The 15,707-nt window shown below is 37.9% G+C and overlaps 1 pseudogene; it reads right to left on the bottom strand.

Annotated features, from left to right (window-relative positions):
- Positions 1–1,680: 1,680 nt before the first annotated feature.
- LOC101046415 (C-type lectin domain family 12 member A-like) lies at positions 1,681–13,961 on the bottom strand (annotated as a pseudogene).
- Between the last annotated feature and the right edge of the window lie 1,746 nt (positions 13,962–15,707).

The raw sequence follows: 15,707 nt of genomic DNA, 5'->3' as shown, positions 1-15,707 counted from the left end.
CTGGCCCTCTTGCCAGGAGCAGGGTTTTCCCCATGTATTTTGATTAGACAGAAAGCTGGTTCCAAGTTCGAAGGACTGTTGTGATGACTACATGAGTTCCCGTTGCCTGGCAGGGTGCTGGTTATTATTATTATTATTGCTGCTGTTGTCGTTTAAGAGGGGAAAGGGAATGAGATGGGTAATGGGGATTGTATGCTTCAAAGTGCAGACTCTGGAATCAGGCTCCCTAGGTTTTTATTTCTAAATCTTCACTAGCCAGCTGTGTGATCTGGGGCCTCAGTTTCCCCATCTGAAATGGGAATAATAATTATTCATCTTGGGCCGGGTGTGGTGGCTCATGCCTGTAATTCCAGCACTTTGGGAGGCCGAGGTGCGTGGATCACTTGAGGTCAGAAGTTTGAGACCTGCCTGGCTAAAAATACAAAAATTAGCCAGGCAATGTCTGTAATCCCAGCTACTTGGGAAGCTGAGGCAGGAGCATCGCTTGAACCCTGGAGGTTGCAGTGAGCCAAGATGACACCCCTGCACTCCAGCCTGGGTGGCAGAGGGAGACTCCGTCTAAAAACACAAAACAAAACAAAACATCTTGACCAGGCACAGTGGCTCACACCTATAATCTCTTTGGGAGGCTGGGAGTCGAATTCCTGGGCTCAAGTGAGACTCCTGCCTTGGCCTCCCAAGGTGCTGGGATTAATGCGCGTGGTGGTGTGAGCCTGTATTCCCGGCTACTCGGGAGGGTGGGGCAGGGGAATGGCTTGAACCTGGGAGGCAGAGCCAAGATGGAGCCACTGTACTCCAGTCTGGGTGACAGAGGAAAACTCTGTCTCAAAAAAAAAAAAAAAAAAAAAAAAAGAGAGAGAGAATGTGCTAGAATATAAAACAAGGTCTGTCTGAACTCCAGAGTTTGTGACCTAAAAATATCCTACACTCACAAAGCCGTTTCTATATGCTGGGCTCCGTTTACAAATACTATCTCATTTAACTCCCACAACATCAGTGATGTGGCTACTGTTACTCTTCCACCACTTTTCAGATGAGGAAACCTGAGGCCCAGAGAGGACTAGCACCTTGCTCAGGGTTGCACAGCCCACCAGAAGGCAAAAATGGGATTGGAACCCAGGCCATCTGGCCCCAGAGTTCAGGCTTTCAGCTCTAACTACTGTCCCTGTTTTTGTCCCTCACAGGATGGAAGATCCTAGATGATGTCTGGGTGATGAGCCCTGTTTGGCCGGAGGATGTACCTCTAGGGATGGGAGCCACTCTCCTCCAGAAGCCTACATTTTGCCACCTTGGCTGCTGTGACCAGATACTGATCAGGCCTGGGTGGGGAGTTGGGTGGGTCCTGACTCCCCTGCCCTCCAGAGGCCCCATGTAGGCTGCATGCAGCTCTATGGAGCTGGGGCAGCTGTCCCCTCCTAGAGAGGTGGGAGTCCTGGCTGGCTGTGGAGGGAGCGGGCACAGAGTGACACAGGGCGGGCCTCTGCTGGCATGGCCCCACCCTCCTGCATAGCACTGATCGAGCGAGGTGCCCGTAGGGCTTCTGGAATCAAGAGCCTTAAACTGTGGCTCCATGGACTTTGCATGTCTGCTGGGGGTGCCCGTGGGCTGCCTCCTTTCCTGCCCACCCCTCAAGGGCATCGCCAGCCTTCCCTCAGCAAAGTGGGCACGACCATCGTGACACTACTCACCAGCAGGTGGCGTCGGGGGCTTTTTCTTCTGAGCCCCACACAGAGTTGGTCTGAAGCTGGCTCCTGCTTCACGGCTCAAGGAGTGTGACCCAGGGTCCCCTCGTGCCTCAGTTTCCCAGCTTGGCACCGTCTTATCCGGTAAGAGGAGACGTGCTAAAACTTGTTCCTCCCAGCTAGGACAATGATAATCTGCGAGGGCCCACAGACTTCCCAGTTGCTTCCCTATTTTCTTCCTTTCTCTCCCTCCTTTTATTTATCGAATCATAATTTACTGAGCATCTACTATGTCCCAGGCTCTTTTCTCAGTGATGGAGAGACAGGCGTGAATGAGACAGAGATCTCTGCCCTCAGGGGTCTGACATTCTAAACAGAGAGTTGGAAAAAGCACACAAAAAATAAGTTGGTTAAATAGCAATTCATGCTCAGAAAACATAGGGACAGTGAGGGAGCAGTTGGAATTTTCAGGATAATCTCACTGAGAGGGAAACATCTGGAGAAAGAGCATTCCCGGCAGAGGAACAGCCAGTGCAAAGGCCCCCCCATAGAAAAAATAAAAAAGAAAAAGAAAAAGAAAACCTTGCTCATTATCTGTCTACACCCTCAAGGTTAAGTTTGTGAGGGTGGTGACCGTGAATTCAACACCTCTGCCAAATCCTCCCAGGCCCCGTCTCAGGCTGGGGTGGGGACTCTGGGCTCCCCCCATTCCAGTCCTTCCTACTTCAGGCCATCACTGTCTGGGGATGGGTCTCTCTGACTCTTCCACTGGACTTTGACCTCAGAAGCACAGGGCCCAGAGCTGCATCCCAGCATTGCCCAGCACAAGATAGATGCGTAATAAATATCTACCGAAGCTAGTTTTAATTTGAATCTACAGTGCTCCTAAGGTAAATACCTCTACTCAAACACACCTATAAAATGTTAACAAGAATAGACACTTACCAGTCAGAGGAGTTAATTATATTATCAACTCTCTTACCATGAGTGTAATATTTTTCAGGAGATAATCCCAGCCAATATCCATGTAATCTATTTTGGGATTTTACAAATTCCTATAGGAAATACAGATGGTCTGTTTAAGAAACAGTGTCTTACTTTTGTATTTTACATTATAATGTAATGTCTTACAAATTGCTTTTTTAAGGTAACAGACTTGACATTGCACTACTATTAAATGCCATTAAAAGAAACTGAAAGAAAGTACTCCTTACTATAAAATTTCAACATTATAAAAAATAGTATCATTGCTGGTCTCACAAGAAGAGAGGCCCTGCTAATCCATGTATAACCTTAATTTACAGTCATTGAAAAATTCCCAATGACAAGTTCAGGATTCAAAAATTTGAGCTGTAAACATTGTGTCCAGGAGCAAAGCAGGTGGCTAATGGCTACCAACAAGAGTTAATAGAAACAGAAAGAGTAGGAAAAAATGCCACACACTCAGATGTGAGTGGTTATAAAACAGAATTCAGAACCAGTCCAGAATTTTGTAGCCAAATAACAGGTATTTTTTCTTATTCCACACTTAAAAAAGACTTTTTTTAGAGTAACTGTGAATGGGTCACTTGAGAATAATCTGATGAGAAAGAGATTATGGATTGATTTCTCTCTCTTCTAAAGTATAGCAAAAGTTTCTTATTGTGGGGAAGCAGAGACTTTTAGAAAATGTAATTTTGATTAAAAATATATGATTATTATTTGAGAGACTGAAAATGCTATGTAAAATAAGTGTAACATGGAAACACTATTTAGACAAGAAAAATTAAGAAAATGAATAAATCAATAAAGCTACTAGAAAACGCATTTTTCCTGTGACTCAAGGACTCAGTGCAATACATCTGTCTGACACTTGGCACAGACCCCCTTACTTCATCTCTTCTTGTTTACACATATTTTATGCTAGCCTACTATAACTTGCCTATTTCTCTTAGTGAATTAAGAAATACAAAATGGTAGAAACAAAACAAATCCTCCTATGTTGTTTTTATGGAATTGGTAACCCTCAGGAATAATCTCCATAACCTGTTTTTAATGTTTATAAATTATGTTCTGAGATTTGATTCCAGATTCTAATTAGGAAATGCATACAGACCTATAAATTCTGGGTGCCCTAGATCTACTCATCTACCTGTCAGCTAGTAATGTTCCTCTTATGCTAAGGTCCTATGGTAAGGTTTTATATGTTTTACCTTGCCTATGATATCTTGAGATAAATGTACAGAGTTTCAGTCACTTCTCACCCCAACTAAAATAAACCAGAATCATGAGTTGGTTGATTGAGGTCTTCTCTAACATGACACACCCCTCTCTATCTCATGATGGTAGAAACACCTGGGCTTTACCAATGCACTTGTATTGTTAATCTTCAACAGGCTGGCATTCTGAGCCGCACAGGCCATTTTACTCTCCTGTCATGTTTGGGAATCATCACTTAGGAAATAACAGCTGTCCTCATGCCACATCCATCTCTTTGGACAAGGCTTACGTTTGTGCTTTGAAAGAAGAACATAGTTTTATATGAATTTTATTAATAGTCTTAATAATTCATGTTATTTCATTTCCTCTCTATGTGACATTCTCCACATTTGCTGTTTATTATTCTTTCATTCTTTTTTTTTTTGTTTTTTGTTTTTGAGACAGGGTCTTGCTCTGTTCCCCAAGCTGGAATATGGTGGCACAATCTCAGCTCACTGCAGCCTCCGTCTCCTGGATTCAAGCGACTCTCCCCTTGGCCACTCAAGTAGCTGGGATTATATGCTGTTTCTTCTTTTTACATCAAAGGGGAAGTAAGTGAATCCTGTATTCTGGTTCCCTAGATACCATCATAATGTGTCAGACACATAACTTGAACCAAAAATTTCAAATTAAGCACTGGGATTCAAGTCTATCTTTCTATGTCAATCCCTCTTTGCTATTTTTTGTATTCTTTAATGACAATAAATACAAATTAAAGGAAATATTCTGTATAGTAAGAATTAACCCCACCTAACTATACCAATCTTACCTTCTTTAAATTCTGTTCTCTGACTTGGTGAAACTTTGAGGTTTCTCAGGAGCAAAAGAAATACGTTTTAGCAACCATGACTATAGAAACTTATGGAGATATTTTAAGACCAACTTCCCCTGATCACAAAAGTGATATCTCAATTTATTTTTTTCTTATGGACTTTGTTATCAATAACTGACTGAAATTTAAGAATGAAGTCACCTATAAAGAGGTATCACTTCCTCCCTATCTTTTATTAACCTCATTGCCCAGAATAATTATAGTGACAGATTAGAGAAACTGTCCTAACATTTTATCATGTAACTGTTATCTCCTGATAATTTGGGGGCCTATTGTTATTGCTACTTTTTCTGTCTTTCTTCTAACTGCAAGGAAATGAATTCTCCATCAGCCACATGTAATTCCTTCCCCCAAATTATGAATCCCTAGGAAAAAGCTGCTAGCTAATTATAAAATGATTCTTAAGAGACTCAGAGGTTTAGTTTATTGTCCAATAAATAACTCCAAGATAATACAGTATTACTTTTTTTTTCTATATATAGCTCACAACATAATTTGGTGGCTGTTGTTTGCAGTGTGGTGGGGAGGTTCCTGAGTAACATGATCGAAGCCATTCATGTTTCTCATCAGTTGTAGAGAAACATTTCTCTGAAGCTCTGCATTGATATTTTGTAGTTCATTCACTTTTTCCATTTCTATCTTCAAAGTTATGTAAACTTCACATTTAAAAATGACAAAAATTGTAAACTCTCAATGGAACCATCATCCTTTATCATTTGCAGAAGTGGTATAAAGATTAAAGGGATAGGGAAAGCCATGACTCTACAGGAGTGAGGCAAAGACACTACGTTCCACATTGTAAGTCTTCCTTGTGGGCGTATCACCTATCATTATTACAAATCTTCCACTCAAGGAATAAACTTTTGATTTTAAATATTTGAAATTCTAGGAACTTTCTCTTTTAACTGAAACGGGGCTAGTACATACACATGCTTCCCAAGACTCTCAATCCAATGAGCAGGAGAAGGCACAGAAGAGTCAGAAACAAGGCTGCTGGATGCCATACACGAGAGGGAGTGGGAGGTGCTGTGGAAGGCAAAATTAACAGGGAGTTCTAAACCTGGTATACACTTTCATTTTAATTATTTGCTCATTCATTCATTTATTCATTCATTCATTGTATTTTTATTTCTTAATATTGCCTATTGGAAAGGAATGGATTTGTTAGACATTCAAGGATTTTTTTAAATTGCATTTTAGGTTTTGGGGTACATGTGAAGAACATGCAAGATTGTTGCATAGGTACACACATGGCAGTGTGTGGTTTGCTGCCTTCCGTCCCCTTGCCTGTATCTGTCATTTCTCCCCATGCTATCTCTTCCCACCTCCCCACCCCCATCCCTCCCCCATTTCCCCCCAATGGACCCCAGTGTGTAGTGCTCCCCTCCCTGTGTCCATGTGTTCTCATTGTTCAACACCCGCCTATGAGTGAGAATATGCGGTGTTTGATTTTCTGCTCTTGTGTCAGTTTGCTGAGAATGATAGTTTCATCTATGTTCCTACAAAGGAAATGAACTCATTGTTTTTGATGGCTGCATAGTATTCCATGGTGTATATGTGCCACATTTTCCCTCTCCAGTCTATCACCGATGGGCATTTGGGTTGGTTCCGGGTCTTTGCTATTGTAAGCAGTGCTGCAATGAATATTCATGTGCACGTGTCCTTATAGTAGAACAATTTATAATCCTTTGGATATATACCCAGTAATGGGATTGCTGGGTCAAATGGAATTTCTAAAAAACATAATTATGTTTAAAAACTTTATAAATTTTATTGTACTTACATCCTTTTGTTTAAACTTTTACTTTACATATTTTATTTTTAATAAATGTGGAAATATAATAGGTGTATATAATTATATGCCTACAAAAATTACTGTGATTTCTATACACCAAAAACAGTCAAGCCAGAATACAGATAACCATGAAGGTAAAAGATCTCTACAAGGAGAACTACAAAACACTTCTCAAAGAAATCAGAGATGACACAAACAAATGGAAAGACACTTTATGCTCATGGATAGGAAGAACCAATATTATTAAAATGGCCATACTGCCCAAAGCAATTTATAAATTCAGTGCCATTCCTATCCTTAGATTCTTCACAGAACTAGAAAAAACTATTTTAAAATTCATATGGAACTAAAAAAGGGCCTGAATAGCCAAGGAAATCGCAAGCAAAAAGAAACCTGGAGCCATCATGCTATCCTACTTCAAACTATACCACAGGGCTGTGGTAACAAAAGCAGTGTGGTACTGGTACAAGACCACACACATAGACCAATGAAACAGAATAGAGAACCTAGAAATAAGACCACACACTTTACAATCATCTGGTCTTCAACAAACTTGAAAAAAACAAGCCACAGGGAAAGGATTCTTTATTTAATAAGTGGTATTAAGAGAACTGGCTATCTATATCCGTAAAATTGAAACTGGACCCCTTCCTTACACCATATATAAAAATCAACTCAAGATACAGAGTTAAATGTGAAACCCAAAACTATAGAAACCTTAGAATACCTAGGCAATATCATTCAGGACATAGGCATGGGCAAAGATTTCATGACAAAGACATCAAAAGCAATTTCAACAAAAGCACAAATTGACCAATGGGATCTAATTAAACTAAAGAGCTTCTGCACAGCAAAGGAAACTATCAACAAAGAGCAAAAAGGCAACCTAAGAATGCGAGAAAATTTTTGCAATGTGTGCATCTGACAAAGGTCTAATATTCAGCATCTATAAGGAACTTAAACAAATTTACAAAATAAAAGAAAAACAATAACCCCATTAAAAAGTGAGCAAAAGACATGAACAAACACTTCGCAAAAGAAGACAAATGTGCAGCCAACCAACATATGAAAAAAAGCTTGACATCACCAATCATTAAAGAAATGCAAGTCAAAACCACAATGACATACCATCTCACACCAGTCAGAATGGCTATTACTAAAAAGTCAAAGGATAATCAATGCTGGTAAGATTGTGGAGGAAATGGAACACTTATACACTGTTGATGGGAGTGTAAATTGTTTCTTTCAGTGTGGAAGACAGCCTGGTGATTTCTCAAAGACATAAGGACAGAAATGCTACTTGACACAGCAATCATATTACCGGGCATGTACTCAAAGGAATGTAAATTATTCTATTCTGAATACACATGCATACATATGTTCATTACAGCAATATTCACAGTAGAAAAGACATGGAATCAACCTAAATTCTCATCAATAATATACTGGAAAATGAAAATGCTGTACATATACCCCATGGAATACTATACAGTCATGAAAAGAAATGATATCATGTCCTTTGCAGAGACATGGATAGAGCAGGAGGCCATCATTCTTAGCAAACTAATGAATGAACAGAAAACTACTGCATGTTCTCATTTATAAGTGGGAACTAAATGAAGAAAATATATGGACACTTAGATGGGAACAACACACACTGGGGCCTATTGGAGGGTGGAGGGTGGGAGGAGGGAGAAGATCAGGAAAACATAAATAATGTAAACTGGGCTTAATACTTGGTTGATGACACAATCTACAAGAAACCCCCTTGACACATGTTTACCTATGTAACAAACCTGTACTTCCTTCACGTGTACCCTGAACTTAAAATAAAAGTTTAAAATTTTAGTTCTTAATATCTGTAGGTATAGGGTAGGTATATGTATTTATGGGGCGGATGAGACATTATGATATAGATATAATACAACACATTATAATAGGTATGATATAACACATTATAATCACATCACAGAAACATTATAATCACATCATGGAAAATAAGTATCCATCCTATCAACCATTTATCCTTCCTGATACAAACAATCCAAGTGTATTTTTTTGTAACTGTAAAATATACAGTTAAATTATTTTGAATGTAGTAAACCTTCTGTCTACCAAATACTGGGTAATAATAATCACATCACAGAGAATAGAGTATTTATCCCTTTATGCATTTATTTTTTTGTGTTATGAATAATCCAATTATACTCTTTTAGTTATTTTTAAACATACAAGTGAACAGACAACCCACAGAATGGGAGAAAAAATTTGCAATCCATCCATCTGCAAATAACAAGTTTACAGAATCTATAAGAAACTTAAACAAATTTACAAGAGGAAAACAAACAACCCCATAAAAAAGTGGGTGAAGGAAATGAACAGATACTTCCCAAAAGAAGACATTTATGAGGTCAAGAAACATAAGAAAAAAAAGCTCATTATCACTGGGCATTAGAGAAATGCAAATCAAGACCAAAATGCAACACGATCTCACCCCAATTACAATGGTGATCATTAAAAAGTCAGGAAACAACAGACGCTAGAGAGGCTATGAAGAAATAGAAATACTTTTACACTGTTGGTGGGAGTGTAAATTTATTTCAGCCATGGTTGAAGACAGTGTGGCGATTCCTCAAGGATCTAGAACCAGAAATACCATTTCATTCAGCAATCCCATTACTGGGTATATACCCAAAGGAATACAAATCATTCTAATATAAAGACACATGCACATGTATGTTTATTGCAGTGCTATTCACAATAGTAAAGACTTGGAACTAACCCAAATGCCCATCAATGATAGATTGGATAAAGAAAAGGTGGTACATATATATCATGGAATACCATGCAGCCATAAAAAAGAATGGATTCATGCCCTTTGGAGGGACCTGGATGAAGCTGGAAACCATCATTCTCTGTCAACTAACACACAGGAATAGAAAACCAAACACCACATGTTCTCAATCATAAGTGGGAGTTGAACAATGAAACACATGAACTCAGGGAAGGGAGCATCACACACCAGGGCCTATTGAGGTATGGGGGGCATGGGAAGGGAGAGCGTTAGACAAATACCTAAAGCGTATAGAGCTTACACCTAGATGATGGGTTGATGGGTGCAGCAAACCACCATGGCACATGTTTACCTATGTGACAAACCTGCATGTTCTGCACATGTATTCCAGAACTTAAAGTTTAATAAATAATTTTAAAAGGCAAGTCACAATGGCTCACGTCTGTAATTTCAACACTTTGGGAGGCCAAGTTGGGCAGATCATGAGGTCAGAAGATCAAGACCATCCTGGCCAACATGGTGAAATCCCATCTTTATTAAATTACAAAAAATTAGCCAGGTGTGGTGGCGTGTGCCTGTAATTCCAGCTACTTAGGAGGCTGAGGCAGTAGAATCACTTGAACCCAGAGGCAGAGATTGCAGGGAGTTGAGATGGTGCCATTGTACTCCAGCCAGGTGACAGAGTAAGACTCTATCTCAAAAAATAAAATAAAATAAATAATAAAAAAAATTGACTACAATCACCTTTTTGTTCTATCAATAGTAGGTCTTACTTATTCTTTCTGCTATTTGTATTTATTAAGCATCCTCAAGTCCCCCTGAACTCCCCAGTAATTTTCCAAGCCTCTGATTAACATTATTCTACACTCTGTGAGCATGAGTTCAATTATTTTGGTTTTAAGATGCCACAAATAAGTGAGAACATGTGATGTGTGTCTTTCTGTACCCGGGTTATTTCATTTAACATAATAATCTTCAGTTTTATCCATGTTGTTGGAAATGACAGCAATTCATTCTTTTTTAAGGCTGAATTGTGATTCATTGGTTATATGCACCACATTTTCTTTCTTCATTCATTTGTTAATGGACACAGGTTGCTTCCAAATCTTGGCTATTGTGAACCATGCTGCAACACACATGTGTGGGCAGATGTCTATTCAATATAAGGCTTTCTTATTTTAGGGGGGCAGGTATATTTCCAGCAGTGGAATTACTGTATCATATGGTATCTTTATTTCCAGGTTTTAGAGAAACCACCAAACTGTTCTCCATGGTATTCATACTAATTTATATTCCCAAAAACAGTGTACAAGAGTTCCCTTTTCTCCATATCCTTGCCAACAATTGTTATTGTCTGTTTTTTGGAGACAAACCATTTTAACTGGGGTGGATGATATCTCATTGTAGTTTTAATTTGCACTTATGTGATGATTAATATGATGTTGAGCACCTTTCAAATGCCTGTTTTTCATTCATACATCTTCCTTTAAGGCATGTCTATTCAAATCTTTTGCCTATTTTTTAAAATCGAATTATTAGGTGTTTTTCCTATAGAGATATTTGAGCTTCTTATATATTTTGTTTATTAATCCCTTGTCAGGTGAGTAGTTTGTAAATATTTTCTTCCATTCTCTGGGTTGTCTCTTCACTTTGTTTAGTGTATTCATTGTTGTGCTGAAGCTTTTTAACTTGATGTGGTGTCATTTTGTCTATTTTTGCTTAGTCTGCTGCACTTCTGGGTTGTCACTCAAGGAATTTTTGCTCTTCCCAATGTTCTGGATATAGTCTTCAATGTTTTCTTGTAGTAGTTTTATAGTTTGAGGTCTTGAATTTAAGTCTTTAATCCATTTTGATTTTATTTTTATATATGGTGAGAGATAGGGGTCTTGTTTTATTCTTTTGCATATAGATATCTAGTTTTCCCAGCACCATTTATTGATGAGATTGTCTTTCTACAGTATATGTGCTTGGAATTTTTGTTAAAAATGAGTTCACTGTAGATGTGTGGATTTGTTTATGGGTTCTTTATTCTTTTACATTGGTCTATGTGTCTGTTTTTATGTCAACCATGTTGTTTTTGTTACTACGGCTCTGTAGTATACTTAAAGTCAGGTAACATGATTCCTACAGTTTTGTTCTCTCTGTTTTGGATAGCTTTGTCTATTCTGAGTTTTCCTTTGTCATTCTACATATATTTTAGAATTGTTTTTTCTATTTCTTTGAAGAAAATCATTGGTATTTTGATAAGCAATGCACTCAGTCTATAGATTGCTTTTAGTAGTGTGGTCATTTTTACAATATTGATTCTTACAATTCATGAACATAAAATATCTTTTCATGTTTTAATGTCTTCATCAATTGCCTTCATCAATGCTTTATAGTTTTCATTATTGAGATCTTTCACTTCTCTGGCTAATTCCTAAATATTTAATTTTGTGTGTGCCTACCCGTAAATGTGATTACTTTTTATTTCTTTTTCACATTGTTCACTGCTGCTATACAGGAATGCTACTGATTTTCATATGTTGATTTTGTATCCTGCTAGTTTACTGAATTTATCAGTTCTAATAATTTTCTTGATGAATTTTTTAGTTTTTCCAAACATTCAATTATATCATCTGCCAACAAGGATAATTTCACATTTTTCTTTCCAGTTTAGATGCTGTTTATACTTTTTCCTCTCTGATTGTTCTAAGTAGTACTTTAAGTATTATACTGAATAATAGTGGTAACAGTAAAAGTCCTTGTCACGTTCCAAATCTGAGAAGAAAGGCTTTCAGTTTCTTCCCATTCAGTATGATACTGTCATATATGGCTCTTAGTATGTTACAGTATGTTCCTTGTATATCCAATTTCTTGAGTGTTTTTGTTATAAAGTGATGTTTAATATTATCCAATGCTTCTTCAGCCTCAGTTGAAATGATCATATAGTTTTTTATTGTATGTGAGTCTGTCATATATGGCTCTTATGTTACAGTATGTTCCTTGTATACCCAATTTCCTGAGTGTTTTTGTTATAAAGTGATGTTTAATATTATCCAACGCTTCTTCAGCCTTAATTAAAATGATCATATGGTTTTTATTTTTCATTCCCTCAATATAATGTATCATATTGATTGATTTGTATACATTGAACCATACCTGCATGTTAGGTCACTTGGTCATAATAAATGACCTTTATCATGTATTGTTAAATTCAGTTTGCTAATATTTTGTTTACATTTTTTGATCAATATTTACCAAAGTATTGAGCTGTAGCTTTCTTTTTTTGATGTGTCTTTGCCTGATTTTGGTATCAGGATAATCCTGGTCTTGTCAAATGAAATAGACAAGTATTCCTTCCTTGTCTATTTCTTGAAATAATTTGAGTAGAATTGGTATTGGTTCTTAAAATGTTTGGTAGAGTTCAGCAGTGAAACTATCAGGTCCCTGACTTTACTGGAAGTCTTTTTATTACAGCTTCAATAATATTACTTGTTATTGGTCTGCTCAGGTTTTGTATTTCTTCCTGATTCAATCGTGGTAAATTGTACATGTCTAGAAATTTGTTTATTTCTTCTAGGTTTTTCAATTTATTGGTATATAGTTGCTCATAGTAGGCACTGTTGATGCTTTGAATTTTCGCAGTATCAGGCATAATGTCAGCTGTTATTGTACTGAGGCCTCTCTCTCTCTTTGGCTCTAATAATCATTGCATTATATATCAAGGGTTCCACTGTTGAGTAAATATACATTTAAAATTGTTATATCTTCTTGCCAAATTGATTCCTTTATCATTATATTGTAACCTTCTTTGTCTCTTCTTATACATTTTGTCTTGAAATCTATTTTGTCTGATGTAAGTATAGTGACTACTGCTCTCTTTAGATTTCTACTGGCATAAAATATCATTGTTCTTCCCTTTGTTTTCAGTCTACATGTGTCTTTATAGGTGAAGTGTGTTTTCTGTAGGCAACAAATCAACGGGTCTAATTATTTATTCAGTCACTCCATGTTTTGACTGGAGAGTTAGCCTATTTCTAATACATTTAACATTATTATTGATAAGCAAGAAGCTACTCCTACCATTTTGTCATTTTTTTCTTCTTGTTTTGTGGTTTACTATTTTTATTTTCTTTCCTTCCTGCCTTCCTTTAGTGAAAATGATTTTCCTGGTAATATTATTTAGTTTCTTGATTTTTATTTTTTCTGTATCTAGTGTGTGTTTTTGGCTTCAGGTTACCATGAGGCTTGAAAATAATTCATTTATTTCTGTCTTATAACCCATTATTTTAACCTAATAATGACACTATTTTCATAAACAAGCAAAAAGAAAATAATGAATACACACCATAAGTTGGCCCCCTGCTTGTTAGCTTTTTGTTGTTTCTACTTATATATTATCTTAATGACTATGTCTTGAAAAGTTGTAGTTATATTTTTTTAAAAAAATTTATTTCCATTGGTTATTAGAAAACAGATGGTGAAGATGGCTGAGTAGGAGCAGCTTTGGATTGCAGCTCCCACCATGGAGGGTGAGTGGATGCTGCATTTCCAGATGGATTTTTATTGCCCACAGACCAGGAGATTCCCAGGTAGAGGAGCCCCACACGTTGCCAGCACAGCTGTTTTGGCCAGCATGGCGGATATTCACACAAAATATACAGGTCCAGGCACCGTTTCAGCTGGTGACTGGAGTGCCTGGGAGACAGAGTTGCTGATTCAACTGATAAAAAGGGGTCTGAAACAGGGAGCCAGGCCAGGACATTCCAGGTTGAAAAAGTGCCATGAATCTCCAGTGCAGCCATTTCAGCTGACTCAGTGTGTCACTGCATGGGAAATCACACAGATACGGGCACCTTTTCAACAGGCAATTAGAATGCCTAGGAGACAGTTACGCGTTCAACTGATAAAAAGGGGACTGAAACAGGGAGCCAGACCAGGAGATTCCCAGGGGAAAAAGCACCACAAATCTCCAGTAATGATTAAAAATCTGGAGACAACAGATGCTGGAGAGGATATGGAGAAATGGGAATAATTTTACATTGTTGGTGGGAGTGTAAATTAGTTCAACCATTGTGGAAGACAGTGTGGCGATTCCTCAAGGACCTAGAAATAGAAATTCCATTTGACCCAGCAATCCCATTACTGGGTATATATCCAAAGGATCATAAATCATTCTATTATAAGGACACATGCACATGAATGTTCATTGCAGCACTGTTTTCAACCGCAAAGACTTGGAACCAACCCAAATGCCCAATCAATGATAAACTTGACAGGCAAAATGTGGGACATATACACCATGGAATACTGTGCAGCTGTAAAAAACGATGAGTTTGTGTCCTTTGTAGGGACATGGATGAACCTGGAAACCATCATTCTCAGCAAACTGACACCAGAACAGAAAACCGAACACCTCATGTTCTCACTCATAGGTGGGTGTTGAAAAATGAGAACACATGGCCACAGGGAGGGGAGCATCACACACTCAGGTCTGTGGCAGGGAACTAGGAGAGCAACAGAGGGAGATGAGGAGTTGGGGAGGAATAACATGGGAGGAAATGGCAGATACAGGTGATGGGAAGGAAGAAGGAAGGCAGCCACACTGCCATGTGTGTACCTATGCAACAATCTTGCATGTTCTTCACATGTACCCCCAAACCTAAAATCAAATAAAAGATATTTTTAAAATACAGGTGGTGTTGTTTGCATGAGTAAGTTCTTCAGTGGTGATTTGTGAGATTTTGGTGAACCCATCACCTGAGCAGTATACCTTGAGCACAATTTGTTGTCTTTTATTTTTCATCTCCTTCCCTTTCCCCGTGAGTCCCCAAAGTTCGTTGTGTCATTCTTATGCCTTTGCATCCTCATACTTTATAATTTTAATTGGTTTGTTGTGTAGTCTTTCTACTTGGCATAAGCATAGTTTACACACCACAGTTACAGTGCTATAATATTCTGTGTTTTTCTGTGTACTTACCGTTATCCGTAAGTTTTCTAGCTTCAGGTGATTATTTACTGCTCATTAATGTCCTTTTCTTTCTGATTGAAATGCTCTCTATCATTTGATGTAGGATGAGTCTAGAATTAATGAAATCTCTCCGCTATGTCCGTCTGAGAAAGTTATTATATCTCCTTCATGTTTAAAAAATATTTTCACCAGATATATTATTGTAGGGTAAAATGCTTTTTCCTTCAGCACTTTCATATGTTATGTGACTGTCTTCTGGCCTGTAACGTTTTCACTGAAAAGTCTGCTGCCAGATGTATTGGAGAGCCATTTTATGTAATTTGTTCATTTTCTCTTACTGCTTTTAAAATACTGTCTTCATCCTTGATCTTTGTTAGATTATCAAATACCTTGAGACAATCTTCTTTGAGTAA

Source organism: Saimiri boliviensis, chromosome 8, assembly GCF_048565385.1.
Source record: "Saimiri boliviensis isolate mSaiBol1 chromosome 8, mSaiBol1.pri, whole genome shotgun sequence".
Taxonomy (NCBI): domain Eukaryota; kingdom Metazoa; phylum Chordata; class Mammalia; order Primates; family Cebidae; genus Saimiri; species Saimiri boliviensis.
The sequence above is the reverse complement of the archived record's forward strand: the minus strand, read 5'-3'. Positions and strand labels throughout refer to the sequence as shown.